This window comes from Camellia sinensis, chromosome 3, assembly GCF_055761805.1.
Source record: "Camellia sinensis isolate YWXY chromosome 3, ASM5576180v1, whole genome shotgun sequence".
In the NCBI taxonomy this organism is placed as follows: domain Eukaryota; kingdom Viridiplantae; phylum Streptophyta; class Magnoliopsida; order Ericales; family Theaceae; genus Camellia; species Camellia sinensis.
The window spans coordinates 131734166-131755521 of record NC_138963.1 but is presented as its reverse complement, the minus strand read 5'-3'; the positions used below and the strand labels follow the sequence as shown (position 1 = coordinate 131755521).

The 21356-nt window shown below is 32.0% G+C and overlaps 1 long non-coding RNA gene across 1 annotated transcript; it reads right to left on the bottom strand.

Annotated features, from left to right (window-relative positions):
* Positions 1-545: 545 nt before the first annotated feature.
* On the bottom strand, positions 546-19962 carry LOC145822785 (uncharacterized). The gene is made up of 13 exons (XR_014364486.1): positions 19559-19962; positions 17615-17780; positions 15753-15879; positions 13492-13555; positions 13234-13362; positions 9373-9477; positions 9154-9230; positions 7133-7259; positions 4922-5015; positions 4661-4789; positions 3702-3736; positions 767-871; positions 546-622 (listed from the first exon to the last, which is right to left on the bottom strand). It is a non-coding gene; the product is annotated as an uncharacterized LOC145822785 (long non-coding RNA).
* Between the last annotated feature and the right edge of the window lie 1394 nt (positions 19963-21356).

Genomic DNA, 21356 nt, shown 5'->3' with positions numbered 1-21356 from the left:
AACTCCTAAAAGTAACATTGCTTTTATTATTATGTTTATGGGTCTCGATAAATAGGGCCTTTCAATTCAATGGACTCCTCTCCTCTTCAGGTGGGAAATTCTCCAAAACTGGTTTAAGACATTGGCCAGTTACTTTAAAAACATTACCATTCTTGGGATTTTCAATCTCAACGGCCCCATGAGAAAAAATAATTTTAACTATGAAAGGCCCATCTAGATCTCAATTTACCAGGGAACAAATGTAGTCTAGTTTTATACAAAAGAACCTTTTGTGAAGGATTAACAATTCCTTGTACAAACAATATTAACATTAAAAACATATCATATACAATGACACGGGGAGGACTAGTCAATCAACTAGATGCCCTTTTTTCTTCCAAAACAGCACACCTTTTCTGCTCCCTTATCCACAAAAATATGCAATCCTGCCTTTAGGCAATAGAAATATTATCCTTTATTCGATGAAAAGCTACAAACACAAGACCCTTGTGAGTAAAAAGGTATACATCTTATGTAGAGGGGTAGAAAATTAAGATAAAAATTACCATCTTGTTGTGCTAAATTCGAGCAGCCCAAGCACCCTTGACAACATTGCGGTCAGATCTAGTGTTCTTGCTATTATCTAAGTCACCCAATATATATTACATAAAAGGAACAAATAAGGAACAAAAGATGAGTAGTACTTAAAAGGAAAAATAAATAAATATTTGAAGAGCAAAATCAAAATATAGAAGGACTGGAGGTACAATGAAATCTTGTCTAACACCTTTAAGAGAGATTCTGTGGATGTTATGAGATGATTTCAAAGCAAACCGAGTCTTATGGGTCTGGTTGAGCAATTTATATTGTTGATGGCTCAAATGTAGTTTTTCTAAAAATTTAAATTAAATACATTAAATCACAATTAAATATAAATTGAGAGAATGAATATAACATCCAAAATTCCTAGAATAACTATGTAATTTTAAGCATTCATCACACCTCCCAACCAGCTTTAATTTTAGAACCTAGCAATTAAGGCGACTAAAATAAAATCAAAAAGAAAAATAAAAGCAACTACTCTAAACCACTTCCGCAAGAAATCACGATTGAATTTAGCACATGCAACAAGCCCTTAATCCAAAAGATTATCCCTCATGGACGAGTTAAAGTCTCGTGTTTCCAAAGATGTTACCCACAAACATCCAAAAATTTCTTTACTAAAACGACTTCTTTCATTCTCATGCCAAGGTTAAAGAACCAGACAAAAATTTCACAACCTTAACAAGATAATCAATCAAAGTTCAAAAGACTAGCAGCAAGTAAAGATATTGCATGACATTCAAAATTTGGAGTGTGTGAAAAAAGTTCAACCAACACAAACACAACCTTAGCCTTAAAGTGAAATATAACCCAAATCTCTTTCTGAAACATGCTTCGACTCAAATCTCACCAGTTATTGCACTCAACAAATAAATCACTCGGAATATGGTGCAAAAATTGCTCTCAATATATGCGAGTAGAACAATGTAAATCAAAGGCAAAATATCCCGCATACTAATTTTTTTGAAAAACGCTAATATGAAAAAATAAATAAATAGTCTCATGAATGGAATATCAAACACTGAGAAATAAAATTTCTAGAAATGTTACCCACAAACGTCAAAAATTTTCTTTACTCGAAGGATTTCTTTCGTTCTCATGCTAAAGTTCAAGAACAAGTCATGAATTTCACAACCTTAACAAGACAACCAATCAAAGTTCAAGACACTAGCAGCAAGTAAAGATATCTCATGACATTCAGAATTTGGCGTGTGTGAAAAAGTTTAGCCAACACATATACAACCTTAGCCTTAAAGTAAAATATAACCCAAATCTCTTTCTGAAACATGCTTCGACTCAAATCTCACCAATTATTGCACTCAACAAATAAATCACTCAGAATATGGTGTAAAAATTACTCTCAATATATGCGAGTAGAATAATGTAAATCAAAGGCAAAATATCCCGCATACTAATTTTTTGGAAAAACGCTATAATGAAAGAATAAATAAATAGTCTCATGAATGGAATATCAAATACTGAGAATTAAAATTACCACACCATCACCCCAATCCATCATGTCCACTTGTAAACTATACCACACTCAAGATCAAATAGGACTTTTATTTGGTTGTAATGCTTGGGTTGAGGAATTAAGAAAAAATAATAAAAAGCCAAAGGTGAAAAAAAAAAAGGACGTCTGAGAGACAATTGGCATAAAAATAAACACAATTAGAGCATTATTTCAAATGCCTTGCTCTTTCTATTACTTTTCTTTTTGTCTTTTACAACTTCCTCCTTCTGCTTTTTTTTTTTTTCTTTTTGTTTTTTTTTCCCCTTCGTTGAACACAATTTATTTCTTCTTTTTTTCAGCTTTTCTCCTTTTTTTTCTTTTTTTTTTTTTCAAACAAATTTGCCATTGTCAAACTCAAATAATCCCAACATATCTACAAAAGTAAAAAGAAAGTATGGGTTGCGGGGTTAAACAAAGAAAGGCTAACATAAAGGCTCAAATTGGTTTCTAATGGTTCATGAAGTAATAATAAAAGAAAGAAAAATAAATAAAAGGCCCAAAGAAACAAAGATGGCCTAAAATCATCTCTCAAGAATTATGGTCCTTCAACTTTCATGATCTGAAGGGAATAAAAGTGTCATAACAAATTGATTTATTCTCAACATTCAACCAAAATGAAGAAATAATGAGACTAAACAACAAATTAATGTCCTTCCAAAGAAAATTAAGAGTAGATGTATAGTAACCCTCCAATAAATGATTGGCACAAAACTCACAGGGTTAAAAGTCTCCACTATCATTCTTCAAGATTTTCAAGTCATATCCACTTATCAACTAAAAATCATATTCATATGGCTAAAGTGCAGTGCAATTATTTCCAAATACGAACACATGAAATACTTTAACAAAGTAGCTAGCATATCAACCTTCAACACAATTTCTCAAGTTAAAGCAATAAAATACTACAAGTATGCCGAATCACTCAATGCATAGAACAATACATTACCATGCACACCTTTTTTTCTATTTTTAAACAAAACAACAAACTCATTGTAGCAAGCAAACATATAAATTCTTCCCAAAATAAGTATTTTCTCCCCCCAACCTAAACGATGCATCATCCTCGAGGGAGTAAAAAGTGTGATAACAAATTGATTTGTTCTCAGCATTCAACCAAAAATGAAAAAATAATGAGACTAAACAACAAATTAATGCGCTTCCAAAGAAAAATTAAGAGTAGATGTATAATGACCCTCCAATAAATGATTGGCACAAAACTCACAGGGTTAAAAGTCTCCACTATCATTCCTCAAGATTTTCAAGTCATACCCACTTATCAACTAAAAATCATATTCATGTGGCTGAAGTGCAGTGCAATGATTTCCAAATATGAACACACGGAATACTTTAACAAAGTAGCTAGCATATCAAACTTCAAAACAATTCTCGAGTTAAAGCAATTAAATACCACAAGTATGCCCAATCACTCAATGTATAGAACAAAAGAATACCATGAGCACTAAATTTTTATTTTTTTTTAACAAAATAACTAACTCATAGCTGCAAGCAAATATATAAATTCTTCTCAAAATAAGTATTTTCTCCCCCCAAACTAAATGCATTGTCCTGAATGTAAAAAATAAAATCAAAAAGTTAAGGAGATTACCTTAAATGATTAACCATGTCTATATGTGCCATTGCCTGCAAGGGGTTAGCGCCAAAAACATAAAGGAAAAAAAATACAAATGAAAAACTAACAACTCCTAAAAGTAACATTATTTTGAATAACATGAACAAACCGGATCATTGGAAATTTTGATCAATTATTTTGAACAACTTTTTGAATGGAGTAAAGGAAGTTGGAATCCTCGATCTCTAATTATCTAAAAACTACAAAAATGGTGTTTTTGGTTTCTATGACGCGCCACAAGAAATGAAACACAAAATTCCAACAAATGAAACACAAAATTCCAACAAAATCTCCACAAAAGAAGAGATAAAATTGCATAAGATAATACATGTATTAGCAGTTCACTCTTTGCATGTTTTTTTCCACATGAAACTATTAACAAAGTTTTTTTTTTCCCACTTTTCCTTCCATTTCTTTTTCCCTTCTCATACAAGATCCACCGGATGCTTATCATGAAATATAGCCCAAATTATTGGAAAGGAATTTCCAAACCTCACACATATGTTGGAACACTATAGCAATCGCAATCAAATACTTCACAGGATCAATATAAATAAATTATATATTACATATATATAACACGTATATCAGTATAACCAATTGCCCTATTTTTGTTTCATCATAGAGTAGTTGAAAAAGGCGTCATTTCAATACATTATGTAAACAAAAACCTATGAACTACTCAATTCTCAATTCAACAGCACACCCAATTTTCAAACAACACAATTCAAATAATTTTGGTTGAAACTCATATTAAATTGTATGAATCGAATCGTGCATCATACAATTCTAACACCATACTAGTTGGAACTTGTAAAAGCGGTGTCAATAGAATTATTTTGATCAGTTACTCATGAAATACAATATCCATTTCCAAGGAATTCTAGCAATGTAAGTGAATTTATTCTTCAGTGATAACTGAGATTAGAAATTACATGGTTGTCGACTCTGCTAGCTGGTGCCGGAGGCAAGACGAGATCTACTTCAAGATCAGGTTGAAGATATGCAGGCACCTCCATCACCTTCTATCTCCATGCCCATGTTAGCTTCCCAAGAATCACGCTCTGCATCACAACATCAAAAAGGATAAATGAAAAAAATAAAAACTAAAAAAAACTAGGGCCCAATTTAGTCTCCATTTCCAAGCAATGGCAGCAACATAAGTAAAGGAATTCTTGAGTGATAACTGAGATTACATGGTTGTTGACTCACTGCTCAGTTGAGGAATTCTTTAGTCTTCATCACTTGTGTTACTACTCGCTGCTCAGTTGCCATTGAATAAAAAAAGGTCTACATTAATCGCCCAAAAAACACATGGATTTATTACATATAGCCCAACAAACATTAATTATGTAGCAACTACCACCAATAAACTACTAAGTGAATTTTAGACCATGTTGTAGAAGCTACACTGAAATTTCGAAATCTTAACAAGAGAAAACTTCTAACTAATTTCCCTACATTACTCCCTCAGGTATGATTCTTTGCTTAGGATTTAGTTTCTTTATTTGACTGAATTTTGAGATTTAGAAGTAGAAAAGAAGAAATATGAAACATGGATATCAAATTTTTTGGAAACTTATCCTCCTGTAACATCAGTCTTGCATTTGTAGTTTTCTCCATTATTGCTAAAGCTCCTGAAATGTAGAGAAGCAAGTTCCTCATGTCATCTTTTTGTTCTGTTCTTAATAGATATATGTAATTTATTTTATTGGAATGGTCATAGTTATAATTCATGTAATTGTGGTGTCCTCGAGATATTTGTATATGACAAATGCTAAAAGTGCTGGATATTAGGATTGAAATAAAGAAGTGTCTTGAAAATAGGTCAAACAGTTAAAAGAAGTGCATTAATTTCAATAAAAACTGCATTGAATTTAGTAAAAAGTGTGTTTTCAAATTTATTTTTTGGTCTACTTTTCGTGTCCTCGAGACACTTGTTAACAAGACCCTTCATATATTGGTATTCATAATTGTAGTTTTATTTTATTTTCCTCCTGTCAATGCTACTTCAGAAATAAATTTTGTTCCTTATGTGATGCCACATCTTATTTTGTATGTTTAAAGTTATTATGCACCTTCCCGACCTTGTTGGAACAAAATATGGTATAGTAATTTCGTACTGAAACTAATTGAGCTAAATGGAGATTTTGACAACTAAACACATGTTTAATTTCAAAAAGGAGGATCTAAAAAATCCTTAGAGCCTGGTGTCAAAAGAAAATTGAGAAACTAATTGGCATGAGTAGTATTTTATTTTTGAGTTACGACTTATGTCTACAAATTGACTTTCCTACTTAACAAAAAAAATAAAAATAGAATTATCTTTACCGACTCAAACATGAATGAATGAAGGTCCTCATACTAGGATCAACATCATATAGAACCACCTCTCCAAAATAAAGAAAAAATAGACGAATTTCATGAGTAAAACTATAGAATAGAAGAACAATGGTTACATCATCACATATGTAAGCATAATGATGAGGGGAAGAACTAGGAGAGAGGCATATATCAAGCACCAAAAATACTTCAACATTCCAAATAAATAGTAACTACAAGTTAATAACACCTGCAATCAATTCATGGTCATTTTTTTCCCAGTTTTATTTGTTTCTTGTTTGGTTGAAGGGCTATTTTTTATAAAATTAAACTTCTAAATAACTGAAAATCTCGGCGGTTGCCTCTCCCTCAATCTCCATCAACATCTCCAAATTACATGGACTACACTAACAGGAATTGCAATGTATGTAGAACTCTGAACGTGAAGTAAAAGCAAAATTAAATAAGATGAGACAAAAACAATACACATTTTTTAACAATGGAAAAGTGGGGACATGCATATAGGAGTCACCCAAAAAAAAAAAAAAAAAAAAAAAAAGCAACAACATTATTTAATGGGAACTTCATTTTTATAACTAAAATCTATAGCGGTAGTGATGGAAAATTATTTGTACATCCACAAGCAAAGATGTAGGCAAGTTGCAGCTTGCCATGACACAATATTCATTGAATGCTTTGATTTTCAAGCTTTTCCAATAAAAGCCTCAGAGTAATACCAAAACAAAACTTGTCTCAATTCTACTAAAATAACTTTTTTACCTCAGAAGAGAAAATTTGGTCTATAAATAGAGTAGAAGTTTTCACTGTAAGTAGGGGAACCAATGCACATATTAAAGCTGAAACACATATTAAAGCTAAAACAGAACATGAATTTCAAAATTACTATACAGAGTGAAAATATTGTGACATGCATCAAGAATAGAGTCAAAGTGAAAATATTGACATCATGCAATGCTATAGCAAAATACACATCAAGAGAGAGAGGAGAGATAGTGACAGTGGTGATTAAGAGTTTGATGAGGGTGTGTGGTCATAAAGCAATCAATGGATAGAGAAATCAATACCAGTAAAAGAAGACCACTAGAGGTTTGAGATTGCGAAATCGAAGCCACTGAGCATTGAAAAATCTTGTTAAGTTGCAGATAAACCCTAGCTCTGAAATCTTCAACACACTTCATGAAGCTTGTTCACCTGATCATATTGAAATCACATAAACAAAAATAATCACAAGAATAATCAAGCAATTTTATACAAATTTCAATTAATCTCAAGAAATTTGAAGCAAAATTTAAGCAATTCTCCATCATCAGAAAGACGATTTCAGAAAAATAAATATATAGATTTCAAGATGCATGATGGATTTCAGACGATCTCACACTTCTTCTTCTTCTACTTCGTCTTAGGGTTTGAGTGTGGTTTAGGGGGTTTCTGCTGATTCGTCTAAGGGTTTTTTTGTGCTTCGTCTTCATGTTCTCCATCTGAAAGACGATTTGAATGAGTCAATTTCAAAGGTTTTGGGTTTCTCAGATAGATAGAAGCTAGAGAGATCGAAAGGGTTTAGGTTTACAGAGAGAGAGAGCAGCGATGAAAGATAATAGAGAGAGAGAGAGGCGTCAATAAACTAAGGAGTGAAAAGAGAGAGGAGACCGTTATAAAATCCTAATTTTGAAGCGGTGGAAGATTAGCGAGAGAGAGGGGTCTAGAAACAAAGGAGGGAAAAGAGAGTGAAAGTTGTGAAATCCTAATTTTTAACACGTTACCTTGGGGGTATGTGGAAGCAAGCTTCAACCAACCAAGCTACCGTAAAATGTTGATATGGAACTGAAATTAATAATTTATATATATATATACTAGTGTATTGTTGAGATCAAAATGCAGTTATAATTTATACGCATCATGCTAAAATTTGTAAAATCTGTAACTTTTTTTGATAAAAATACTAAAAAAATATAAAGAAATATTCATCTTATGGATTAAAATATAATTTATCTAATTTGTTCCACAAAAAAAAATTTTGAGGTCAAAATATAAATAGATGGTCCGTTTGGTTTGGATTTTCAAATAATTTTATAATTAAAGTTTGGTTGTATATTTTGAAAATAATTTTTACAAATTTGAAATTCAAAACTTAATTGGTTTACAGCTTTCAAAAATAATTTTTAAAATTTTCAATCTGTATTTTATTACTTTTAGTAAACATTTTTTACTTTTTCAAATCCATTCAATCTGAATACACTTAAAAATTATAAAATTTAGAGTAATGTTATAAAATTTACACTTAAAAATTTTTAAAATAATTTTTACAAATTTAAAATAAAATTTTATAATTTTGCATGATTTATGTATTTTAAGTATTTGAACTCAAATTATAGTAAATAATACATTTTAATTATTTTTTTATATTTTATATAAAATAAATACTAACAAAAACAAAAACATAATTTGTTCCCAAGGGAGTGAGGCAACGGTGGCGGTGGCCGCAACGGACAACAAAACACACTTTGTGTCCAAGAGCCACAACAGCCCAAAAAAACAAAAAACAAAAAAAACTCTTCACCCCAACCCACCCATCCATCCTTTCTCGCTCATCTCACTTTTTCAAATTTCAAATTTTAAAACACACACTCAGTCTTTCTCTCTCTCCTCAAAACACACTGTGCTACCCCAAGAAGAAGAGGCCAAATCTATAAAGGCCAAAAAAATAATCCTGCCATATTAAGTGTTTGAGATGTGAGAGAGAGAGAGAGCGCGAAGAGTATTTGGGCGGGAATCAAATGTAGTCTAGTTTTATACAAAAGAACCTTTTTGTGAAGGCTCAACAATTCATTTGAGTACAAACAATATTAAATTAAAAACATATCATATACAATGACATGGGGAGGACAAGTCAATCAACTGGGGGCCCTTTTTTCTTTCAAAACAGCACCCCTTTTCTGCTCCCTTATCTACAAATATATGAAATCTTGCCTTTATAGGCAATAGCAATATTATATTTTATTCAATGAAAAGCTACAAACACAAGACTGTTGTGAGTAAAAAGGTATATATATATTGTAGAGGGTTAGAAAATTAAGATAAAAATTACCATCTTGTTATGCTGAATTCAAGCAGCCCAAGCACCCTTGACAACATTACGGTCAGATCTAGTGTTCTTGCTATTATCTAAGTCACCCAATATATATTACATAAAATGAACAAATAAGGAACAAAAGATGGGTAGTAATTAGAAGGAAAAATAAATAAATATTTGAAGAGCAGAATCAAAATATAAAAGGACTGGAGGTACAATGAAATCTTGTATAACCTTTGAGAGAAGTTTTGTGGATGCTATGAGATGATTTCAAAGCAAACCGAGTCTTATGGGCCTGGTTGAGCAATTTATATTGTTGATGGCTCAAATGTAGTTTTTCTAAAAATTTAAATTAAATACATTAAATCACAATTAAATATAAATTGAGAGAATGAATATAATATCCAAAATTCCTAGAATAACAACGTAATTTTAAGCATTCATCACACCTCCCAACCAGCTTTAATTTTAGAACCTAGCAATTAAGGCGACTAAAATAAAATCAAAAAGAAAAATAAAAGCAACTACTCTAAACCACTTCCGCAAGAAATCACGATTGAATTTAGCACATGCAACAAGCCCTTAATCCAATAGATTACCCCTCATGGACGAGTTAAAGTCTCGTGTTTCCAAAGATGTTACCCACAAATATCCAAAAATTTCTTTACTAAAACGACTTCTTTCATTCTCATGCCCACCAGCAATGAATTTCACAACCTCAAAGTTCAAAAGACTAGCAGCAAGTAAAGATATTACATGACATTCAAAATTTGGAGTGTGTGAAAAAAGTTCAACCAACACAGACACAACCTTAGCCTTAAAGTGAAATATAACCCAAATCTCTTTCTGAAACATGCTTCGACTCAAATCTCACCAGTTATTGCACTCAACAAATAAATCACTCGGAATATGGTGCAAAAATTGCTCTCAATATATGCGAGTAGAACAATGTAAATCAAAGGCAAAATATCCCGCATACTAATTTTTTTGAAAAACGCTAATATGAAAGAATAAATAAATAGTCTCATGAATGGAATATCAAATATTGAGAAATAAAATTTCTAGAAATGTTACCCACCAACGTCAAAAATTTTCTTTACTCGAAGGATTTCTTTCGTTCTCATGCTAAAGTTCAAGAACAAGTCATGAATTTCACAACCTTAACAAGACAACCAATCAAAGTTCAAGACACTAGCAGCAAGTAAAGATATCTCATGACATTCAGAATTTGGCGTGTGTGAAAAAGTTTAGCCAACACATATACAACCTTAGCCTTAAAGTAATATATAACCCAAATCTCTTTCTGAAACATGCTTCGACTCAAATCTCACCAATTATTGCACTCAACAAATAAATCACTCAGAATATGGTGTAAAAATTACTCTCAATATATGCGAGTAGAATAACGTAAATCAAAGGCAAAATATCCCGCATACTAATTTTTTGGAAAAATGCTATAATGAAAGAATAAATAAATAGTCTCATGAATGGAATATCAAATACTGAGAATTAAAATTACCACACCATCACCCCAATCCATCATGTCCACTTGTAAACTATACCACACTCAAGATCAAATAGGACTTTTACTTGGTTGTAATGCTTGGGTTGAGGAATTACGAAAAAATAATAAAAAGCCAAAGGTGAATAAAAAAAAGGACGTCTGAGAGACAATTGGCACAAAAATAAACACAATTAGAGCATTATTCCAAATGCCTTGCTCTTTCTATTACTTTTCTTTTTGTTTTTTTCAACTTCCTCCTGCTTTTTTTTTTTCTTTTTGTTTTTTTTTTTCCCTTAGTTGAACACAATTTATTTCTTCTTATTTTTTTCAGCTTTTCTCCCTTTTTTTTTCTTTTTTTTTTTTTCAAACAAATTTGCCATTGTCAAACTCAAATAATCCCAACATATCTAATAAAGTAAAAAGAAAGTATGGGTTGTGGGGTTAAACAAAGAAAGGCTAACATAAAGGCTCAAATTGATTTCTAATGGTTCATGAAGTAATAATAAAAGAAAGAAAAATAAATTAAAGGCTCAAAGAAACAAAGATGGCCTAAAATCATCTCTCAAGAATTAGTATGGTCCTTCAACTTTCATGATCTCAAGGGAATAGAAGTGTCATGACAAATTGATTTATTCTCAGCATTCAACCAAAATGAAGAAATAATGAGACTAAACAACAAATTAATGTCCTTCCAAAGAAAATTAAGAGTAGATGTATAGTAACCCTCCAATAAATGATTGGCACAAAACTCACAGGGTTAAAAGTCTCCACTATCATTCTTCAAGATTTTCAAGTCATATCCACTTATCAACTAAAAATCATATTCATGTGGCTAAAGTGCAGTGCAATTATTTCCAAATACGAACACATGAAATACTTTAACAAAGTAGCTAGCATACCAAACTTCAACACAATTTCTCAAGTTAAAGCAATAAAATACTACAAGTATGCTGAATCACTCAATGCATAGAACAATACATTACCATGCACACCTTTTTTTCTATTTTTAAACAAAACAACAAACTCATTGTAGCAAGCAAACATATAAATTCTTCCCAAAATAAGTATTTTCTCCCCCCAACCTAAACGATGCATCATCCTCGAGGGAGTAAAAAGTGTGATAACAAATTGATTTGTTCTCAGCATTCAACCAAAAATGAAAAAATAATGACACTAATCAACAAATTAATGCGCTTCCAAAGAAAAATTAAGAGTAGATGTATAATGACCCTCCAATAAATGATTGGCACAAAACTCACAGGGTTAAAAGTCTCCACTATCATTCCTCAAGATTTTCAAGTCATACCCACTTATCAACTAAAAATCATATTCATGTGGCTGAAGTGCAGTGCAATGATTTCCAAATATGAACACACGTAATACTTTAACAAAGTAGCTAGCATATCAAACTTCAAAACAATTCTTGAGTTAAAGCAATTAAATACCACAAGTATACCCAATCACTCAACGTATAGAACAAAAGAATACCATGAGCACTAAATTTTTATTTTTTTTTAACAAAATAACTAACTCATAGCTGCAAGCAAATATATAAATTCTTCTCAAAATAAGTATGTTCTCCCCCCAAACTAAACAATGCATTGTCCTGAATGTAAAAAATAAAATCAAAAAGTTAAGGAGATTACCTTAAATGATTAACCATGTCTATATGTGCCATTGCCTGCAAGGGGTTAGCGCCAAAAACAGAAAGGAAAAAAAATACAAACGAAAAACTATCAACTCCTAAAAGTAACATTATTTTGAATAACATGCACAAACCGGATCATTGGAAATTTTAATCAATAATTTTGAACAACTTTTTGAATGGAGTAAAGGAAGTTGGAATCGTCGATCGCTAATTATCTAAAAACTACGAAAAGGGTGTTTTTAGTTTCTACAACACGCCACAACAAATGAAACACAAAATTCCAACAAAATCTCTACAAAAGAAGAGATAAAATTGCATAAGATAATACATGTATTAGCAGTTCACTCTTTGCATGTTTTTTTCCATATGAAACTATTAACAAAGTTTTTTTTTTCCACTTTTCCTTCCATTTCTTTTTCCCTTCTCATACAAGATCCACCGGATGCTTATCTTGAAATATAGCCCAAATTATTGGAAAGGAATTTCCAAACCTCACACATATGTTAGAACACTATAGCAATCGCAATCAAATACTTCACAGGATCAATATAAATAAATTATATATTACATATATATATATATAACACCACGTATATCAGTATAACCAATTGCCCTATTTTTGTTTCATCATAGAGTAGTTGAAAAAGGCGTTATTTCAATACATTATGTAAACAAAAACCTATGAACTACTCAATTCTCAATTCAACAGCACACCCAATTTTCAAACAACACAATTCAAATAATTTTGGTTGAAACTCATATTAAATTGTATGAATCGAATCATGCATCATACAATTCTAACACCATACTAGTTGGAACCTGTAAAAGCGGTGTCAATAGAATTATTTTCATCAGTTACTCATGAAATACAACATCCATTTCCAAGGAATTCTAGCAATGTAAGTGAATTTATTCTTCAGTGATAACTGAGATTAGAAATTACATGGTTGTCGACTCTGCTAGCTGGTGCCGAAGGCAAGACGAGATCTGCTTCCAGATCAGGTTGAAGATATGCAAGCACCCCCATCACCTTCTATCTCCATGCCCATGTTAGCTTCCCAAGAATCACGCTCTGCATCACATCAAAAAGGATAAATGAAAAAAATAAAAACTAAAAAAAACTAGGGCCCAATTTAGTCTCCATTTCCAAGCAATGGCAGCAACATAAGTGAAGGAATTCTTGAGTGATAACTCAGATTACCTGGTTGTTGACTCACAGCTCAGTTGAGGAATTCTTTAGTCTTCATCACTTGTGTTACTACTCGCTGCTCAGTTGCCATTGAATAAAAAAGGGTCTACATTAATCGCCCAAAAAACGCATGGATTTATTATATATAGCCCAACAGACATTAATTATGTAGCAACTACCACCAATAAACTACTAAGTGAATTTTTAGACCATGTTGTAGAAGCTACACTGAAATTTCGAAATCTTAGCACGAGAAAACTTCTAACTAATTTCCCTACATTACTTCCTCAGGTATGATTTGAGATTGGCATGATTCTTTGCTTAGGATTTAGTTTCTTTATTTGACTAAATTTTGAGATTTAGAAGTAGAAAAAAAGAAATATGAAACATGGATATCAAATTTTTTGGTAACTTATCCTCCTGTAACATCAATCTTGCATTTGTAGTTTTCTCCATTATTGCTAAAGCTCCTGAAATGTAGTTTTCTCCATTATTGCTAAAATTCCTCATGTCATCTTTTTGTTCTGTTCTTAATAGATATATGTAATTTATTTTATTAGAATGGTCTTAGTTATAATTCGTGTAATTGTGGTGTCCTCAAGATATTTGCATATGACAAATGCTAAAAGTGTTGGATATTAGGATTGAAATAAAGAAGTGTCTTGAAAATAGGTCAAACAGTTAAAAGAAGTGCATTAATTTCAATAAAAACTGCATTGAATTTAATAAAAAGTGTCTTGTGATTTCAAATTTATTTTTTTGTCTACTTTTGTGTCCTCGAGACACTTGTTAACAAGACCCTTCATATATTGGTATTCATAATTGTAGTTATATTTTATTTTCGTCCTGCCAATGCTACTTCAGAAATAAATTTTGTTCCTTATGTGATGCCACATCTTATTTTGTATGTTTAAAGTTATTAAGCACCTTCCCGACCTTGTTGGAACAAAATATGGTATAGTAATTTCGTACTAAATCTAATTGAGCTTAATGTAGATTTTGACAACTAAACACATATGTTTAATTTCAAAAAGGAGGATCTAAAAGAATCCTTAGAGCCTGGTGTCGAGAAAATTGAGAAACTAATTGGCATGAGTAGTATTTTATTTTTGAGTTACGACTTATGTCTACAAATTGGCTTTCCTACTTAACAAAAACAATAAAAATAGAATCATCTTTACCGACTCAAACATGAATGAATGAAGGTCCTCATACTAGGATCAACATCATGTAGAACCACCTCTCCAAAATAAAGAAAAAATAGACGAATTTCATGAGTAAAACTATAGAATAGAAGAACAATGGCTACATCATCACATATGTAAGCATAATGATGAGGGGAAGAACTAGGAGAGAGGCATATATATCAAGCACTAAAAATACTTCAACATTCCAAATAAATAGTAACTACAAGTTAATAACACCTGCAATCAATTCATGGTTATTTTTTCCAAGTTTTGTTTGTTTCTTGTTTGGTTGAAGGCTATTTTTTATAAAATTAAACTTCTAAATAACTGAAAATCTCGGCGGTTGCCTCGCCCACAATCTCCATCAGCATCTCCAAATTACATGGACTACACTAACAGGAATTGCAATGTATGTAGAACTCTGAACGTGAAGTAAAAGCAAAATTAAATAAGATGAGACAAAAACAATACACATTTTTTAACAATGGAAAAGTGGGGACATGCATATAGGAGTCACCCAAAAAAAAAAAAAAAAAAAAAAAAAAAAAAAAGAGAGAGAAGCAACAACATTATTTAATGGGAACTGCATTTTTATAACTAAAATCTATAGCGGTAGTGATGGAAAATTATTTGTACATCCACAAGCAAAGATGTAGGCAAGTTGCACCCTGCCATGACACAATATACATTGAATGCTTTGATTTTCAAGCTTTTCCAATAGAAGCCTCAGAGTAATACCAAAACAAAACTTGTCCCAATTCTACTAAAATAACTTTTTTACCTCAGAAGAGAAAATTTGGTCTATAAATAGAGTAGAAGTTTTCACTGTAAATAGGGAAACCAATGCACATATTAAAGCTGAAACACATATTAAAGCTAAAGCAGAACATGAATTTCAAAATTACTATACAGAGTGAAAATATTGTGACATGCATCAAGAATAGAGTCAAAGTGAAAATATTGACATCATGCAATGCTATAGCAAAATACACATCAAGAGAGAGAGGAGAGATAGTGACAGTGGTGATTAAGAGTTTGATGAGGGTGTGTGGTCATAAAGCAATCAATGGATAGAGAAATCAATACCAATAAAAGAAGACCACTAGAGGTTTGAGATTGAGAAATCGAAGCCACTGAGCATTGAAAAATCTTGTTAAGTTGCAGATAAACCCTAGCTCTGAAATCTTCAACACACTTCATGAAGCTTGTTCACCTGATCATATTGAAATCACATAAACAAAAATAATCACAAGAATAATCAAGCAATTTTATACAAATTTCAATTAATCTCAAGAAATTTGAAGCAAAATTTAAGCAATTCTCCATCATCAGAAAGACGATTTCAGAAAAATAAATATATAGATTTCAAGATGCATGATGGATTTCAGACGATCTCACACTTCTTCTTCTACTTCGTCTTAGGGTTTGAGTGTGGTTTAGGGGGTTTCTGCTGATTCGTCTAAGGATTTTTTTGTGCTTCGTCTTCATGTTCTCCATCTGAAAGACGATTTGAATGAGTCAATTTCAAAGGTTTTGGGTTTCTCAGATGGATAGAAGCTAGAGAGATCGAAAGGGTTTAGGTTTACGGAGAGAGAGAGCAGCGATGAAAGATAATAGAGAGAGAGAGAGACGTCAATAAACTAAGGAGTGAAAAGAGAGAGGAGACCGTTATGAAATCCTAATTTTGAAGCGGTGGAAGATTAGCGAGAGAGAGGGGTCTAGAAACAAAGGAGGGAAAAGAGAGTGAAAGTTGTGAAACCCTAATTTTTAACACGTTACCTTGGGGGTAAGTGGAAGCAAGCTTCAACCAACCAAGCTACCTTAAAATGTTGATATGGAGCTGAAATTAATAATATATATATATACTAGTGTATGCCCGTACCTAAAGGCACGGTATAAATATTGTTGAGATCAAAATACAGTTATAATTTATATGTATCATGCTAAAATTTGTAAAATCTGTAACTTTTTTTTGATAAAAATACTAAAAAAATATAAAGAAATATTCATCTTATGGATTAAAATATAATTTATCTAATTTGTTGCGCAAAAAAAATTTTTGAGGTCAAAATATAAATAGATGGTCCGTTTGGTTTAGATTTTCAAATAATTTTATAATTAGAGTTTGGTTGTATATTTTGAAAATAATTTTTACAAATTTGAAATTCAAAACTTATTTGGTTTACAGCTTTCAAAAATAATTTTTAAAATTTTCAATCTGTATTTTATTACATTTAGTAAACTTTTTAAATATTTTTATCAACATTTTTTACTTTTTCAGATCCATTCAATCTGAATACACTTAAAAATTATAAAATTTAGAGTAATGTTATAAAATTTACACTAAAAAATTTTTAAAATAATTTTTACAAATTTAAAATAAAATTTTATAATTTTGCATGATTTATGTATTTTAAGTATTTGAACTCAAATTATAGTAAATAATACATTTTAATTATTTTTTTATATTTTGTATAAAATAAATACTAACAAAAACAAAAACATAATTTGTTCCCAAGAGAGTGAGGCAACGGTGGCGGTGGCCGCAACGGACAACAAAACACACTTTGTGTCCAAGAGCCACAACAGCCCAAAAAAACAAAAAACAAAAAAAACTCTTCACCCCCACCCACCCATCCATCCTTTCTCGCTCATCTCACTTTTTCAAATTTCAAATTTTAAAACACACACTCACTCTCTCTCTCTCCCCTCAAAACACACTTTGCTACCCCAAGAAGAAGAGGCCAAATCTATAAAGGCCAAAAAAATAATCCTGCCATATTAAGTGTTTGAGAGAGAGAGCGAAGAGTATTTGGGCGGGAATCAAGTGTTTGGTACATTTGAAAGGATTGATCTTAACCATTGATATACACTTAGAATTAATTTAGACCATTAAAAATCATTTTGGACATTTTTTAAAATCATCCTACCATATTATATAGATTTACCTTTGCCATTGTCACTATGTCAGGCACAATGCCTTGGGTCTCAAATCCCCAAAAATGGCTCCCAGTGTGAGCAAACCTCAGCAATACAAAGCCCTCCTGCTTTCTTAATACTGTTGTACACGGCAGGGAAGTAACCTGGGGCCAAATCAATAATTCCACCCACTCCCTGCCATTTTAGAGAGTAGTTCAAATTAGACAGTAACTCAGAAAAGGTTGTATTAATAGGAAAATGATATTCTCACACAATTTTCGTACAGAATTTAAGACAAAAATAATGTGACAATGACACTCTTGCAATTATGAACCATAGTGATGGGCATTTGACTATCAATGCAGGGATATAAATGCGGCACATCATGTTTTTAGGGTGCAAATGACTGGGAAGAGGTTGTATTTAAAGTTTCACGTATGGTCCACTGAGATGAATAACTTTTAGGGTGCAAATGACTGGGAAAGTCAGCTCTTGGGTAATTTTTTTTTTTTGTCAAGGAAAAAATTTTATTTATAAAAAAGAAAAAAAAAAAAAAAAAAAAAAAAAAAGAAGCGATTTTTACTCTTTGTCCATTCAAATGATCAGGCTCTGAATTCATGTATAGAAAACAGTAACATGAATCCCTATGTATGTATATGATAGTAATCAAATTAATTGATTCAAAGAGAAAAAACCAATACATTACATTAACATTTACAAGCAGCAGATACATTTAATTACAAACAGATTAATTAATACACACATCTGCTTATGTAAGAAATTTCTGTTTTTATGCTTTGATTTCACATACTTAAAAAATAAAAATAAAAACAGAAATATTGAAGAAGAAGAAGAAAAGATACAAAATACACAAAGATGACATAGAGATCTTGTTGAGTAACATCAAAGATCTGTTTTGTTTTGTTGAAATGGATTGGAGAGAAGAATCAGGTGGCAGTGTAGATGTGGAGATGGAGGAGGACGATGAGGATGGAGTAGAGGACGAAGAAGAGGAGAGTGTGAATAGCGATGGACTTGCCATTGGTGTTGAGGCTCCCAAATTCGACAAGGTGGTTCTTACCAGGTATCTGGAACAGCAACCCCGGTGTAAACACCACGAACAACACCACTGCTACTAGCACAGGCCCCCAGTCCGCCATTGAAATTTACAGACAGACACAGATTATCACCAACTGAACTAACAACGACTTGGATTGGACTGAAGAAGAAGACTACTAGTTACGTCTGTGGACGTGAGGACACTTACGTCTGTTCCAATCCAAATTCAAATTGACCAAACCTAACCTAACCCAACCCAACCCAACATTTTTTTTAATTAAAAAAATTCAATAAATTATAATCATAATATTAAACTTTAAATAAATACAACCTATACTAATAATAATTAATTGATATAATGAAACTTTTACAAACTGCTAACTTAATTAAATGTGTAGGTTGCTAACTCATCAATATTTTTTGTTTACAAGATTTTTGTTAAAGAAATATAAATTTAAGGATGTTCTTAGTGGTACCAAAAAAATATTAAATAAAATGATGATGATCATGATGACAATAAAAATGAACAAGCTTCTATGTCCCTGGCAACAATTATAAGAAAATCCTCCATTTAACCTGTAAGTCTGTATTGGCCACGGAATTCTAATAAAAACAGGAAATCAAACCCCAAATTACATATGTATTAATGAAATGAAGAAGAAGAACAGAGAGAGGGGGAAAAAATAACAAATAAACAACTCTAAAAATGTATGTATTCATGAAATAAAGGAGAAGAACAGGGAGAAAAGGGAAAAAATATCAAACCCACATCACACCAATCAACAAAACGTACTGCAGGAAGCCCGAAATTGGGGTAAAATACCTCTCTTCTTGAGGACGACAGTGGGGTTTAGCCAAATCAGTCAAAAACAAAAACAGAGAGAGAAGGGGTGAAAAGACTCAATCGATCTTACCTTGCGAGAGCACCGTCGGTAGCGAAGGGAGCCGAATTGAGCAGCGTAGCGAAGAGCCTGCAGAAGATTGTCTGTTCGGCACCGAAACAACGGGACCATCGAGCGGTGAACACGGACAGAGTGCAGAATCGGAAACCCTAGAGAGAGAGTGAGGGCTTGATGAGAGAGAGTAGGAGTTTGATTGTCTCAATCGGGAGGAGATTTTAGGGTTTTGGAAGGCGAATTTGTGGGGGTTTGGATCGGAGCGAGGGGATGGAGAAGGGAATGCTGGCGGAGAGTCGACGCCATGAGAGAGAGATTAGAGAGAGAAAACGGTGAAGGACTTATGAATGTAGGCATAAGGATGATTTTCAGAGAGAGAGAGTCTGAACACACCCATCTCATCTCTCTCTCAACTAGAACACATTGAGAGAATACGTGGAGAGAGAGTTAAGAGACGTTAAGAGACGTTTGGCAGACGTGGGAGAGAGAGCAGACGTGGGAGAAAGAGTAGAGAGTGTTTGGGGGGAGGAAAAAAATTAATGTCAAACCGTAGATATTGATTAAAAAAGATATTGATTAAAAATTATTTCAGTCATTCAAATAAAATTGTTTAAATAAATACATTTTAACATATTTTCAAAAGATGTTATGTCTTATAATATAGGTATTAGTTTTATCTTTATATTTTTGTATATATATAAGTTGTTTTCAATTTTTTTTTAAATAATTTTTTATTTTCTCATCTCACTCATCACTTTTAACCACCACTCACCACAACTATCAATGAATGGCGAGTTTCGACCAAACTCCGACAACTCTCTAGCAAATGGGTGATTGTCGTTGTGATTTTCAATTATCAATTGGTATTCTTCAGGTCATCTCATATTCTTCGACATCGTCCAACTACTAAATTCGACAAATAAGTTTGACTACCCATTGCTAACAGGCACCACATCTGTTCGCCCTTCATTTCTGTCCATTAAATTTGGCAACTAATCATCGCACTATTAATTTTTTTATTTAAACCCTCTCATTCTATTTCAATGCGATGTTCAAAATTTTTAATGTAAATTTAAAATTATTTTATTAAAGCCTTTCAACTTCATAATCAAGTTTGCGTAATCTAATTTATAATTAAGGCCTTACACCTTTTTTCTCTTTAACATTTTTTTAAATTTATATATAAAAAAATTACTTTTTCAGTTAAAATAATTTAAAAATAAAAGAAAGTTGAAAATATTGAAAGCAAAAATAAATAAGTAAGATAAAAAATAAATAAATAATAAAAACTGTATATTTTTAATCTTTGATGAAGTCCCTTTCATTCACTTTCTGCTCTTATTAATTTTTTTTTTTCTTTTGTATCTTTTTGTTCGTTATTGGGATATAAACTGAAGCAACGTAACTTTGAATAAATCACAAAAGTGAAATGATTTATTTATCGAATTTGTTGTCACTCGAATCGTTTGAATTTGTGCCAGCTGGGCGATTGGTTTCACCTTCGTCTACCGCAGTTGTCATCCTGTCATCTAGATGACTAGTGTGAACAAATTCATGCAATTCAAACGGCACCAAATTAGATGAATGTAACATTTCTGGTCACGAAAATGGGTCAGGGATTTGTGGGGCGGGAAAAACCGAACCCCATTAGAGGCGAGACGATGGAATAAAAATGGTCTTCATTAGGGATGAAGAATGGAAATGGAAAAAAATAATAATAATTGGAGATTGGGAACAGAGAGTGTAAAACTCACCCTTCTTGTCTCGTTGTCATTCCTATTTATAACTTCTCCAACTGGTCGAGGTAGGAGTTGAG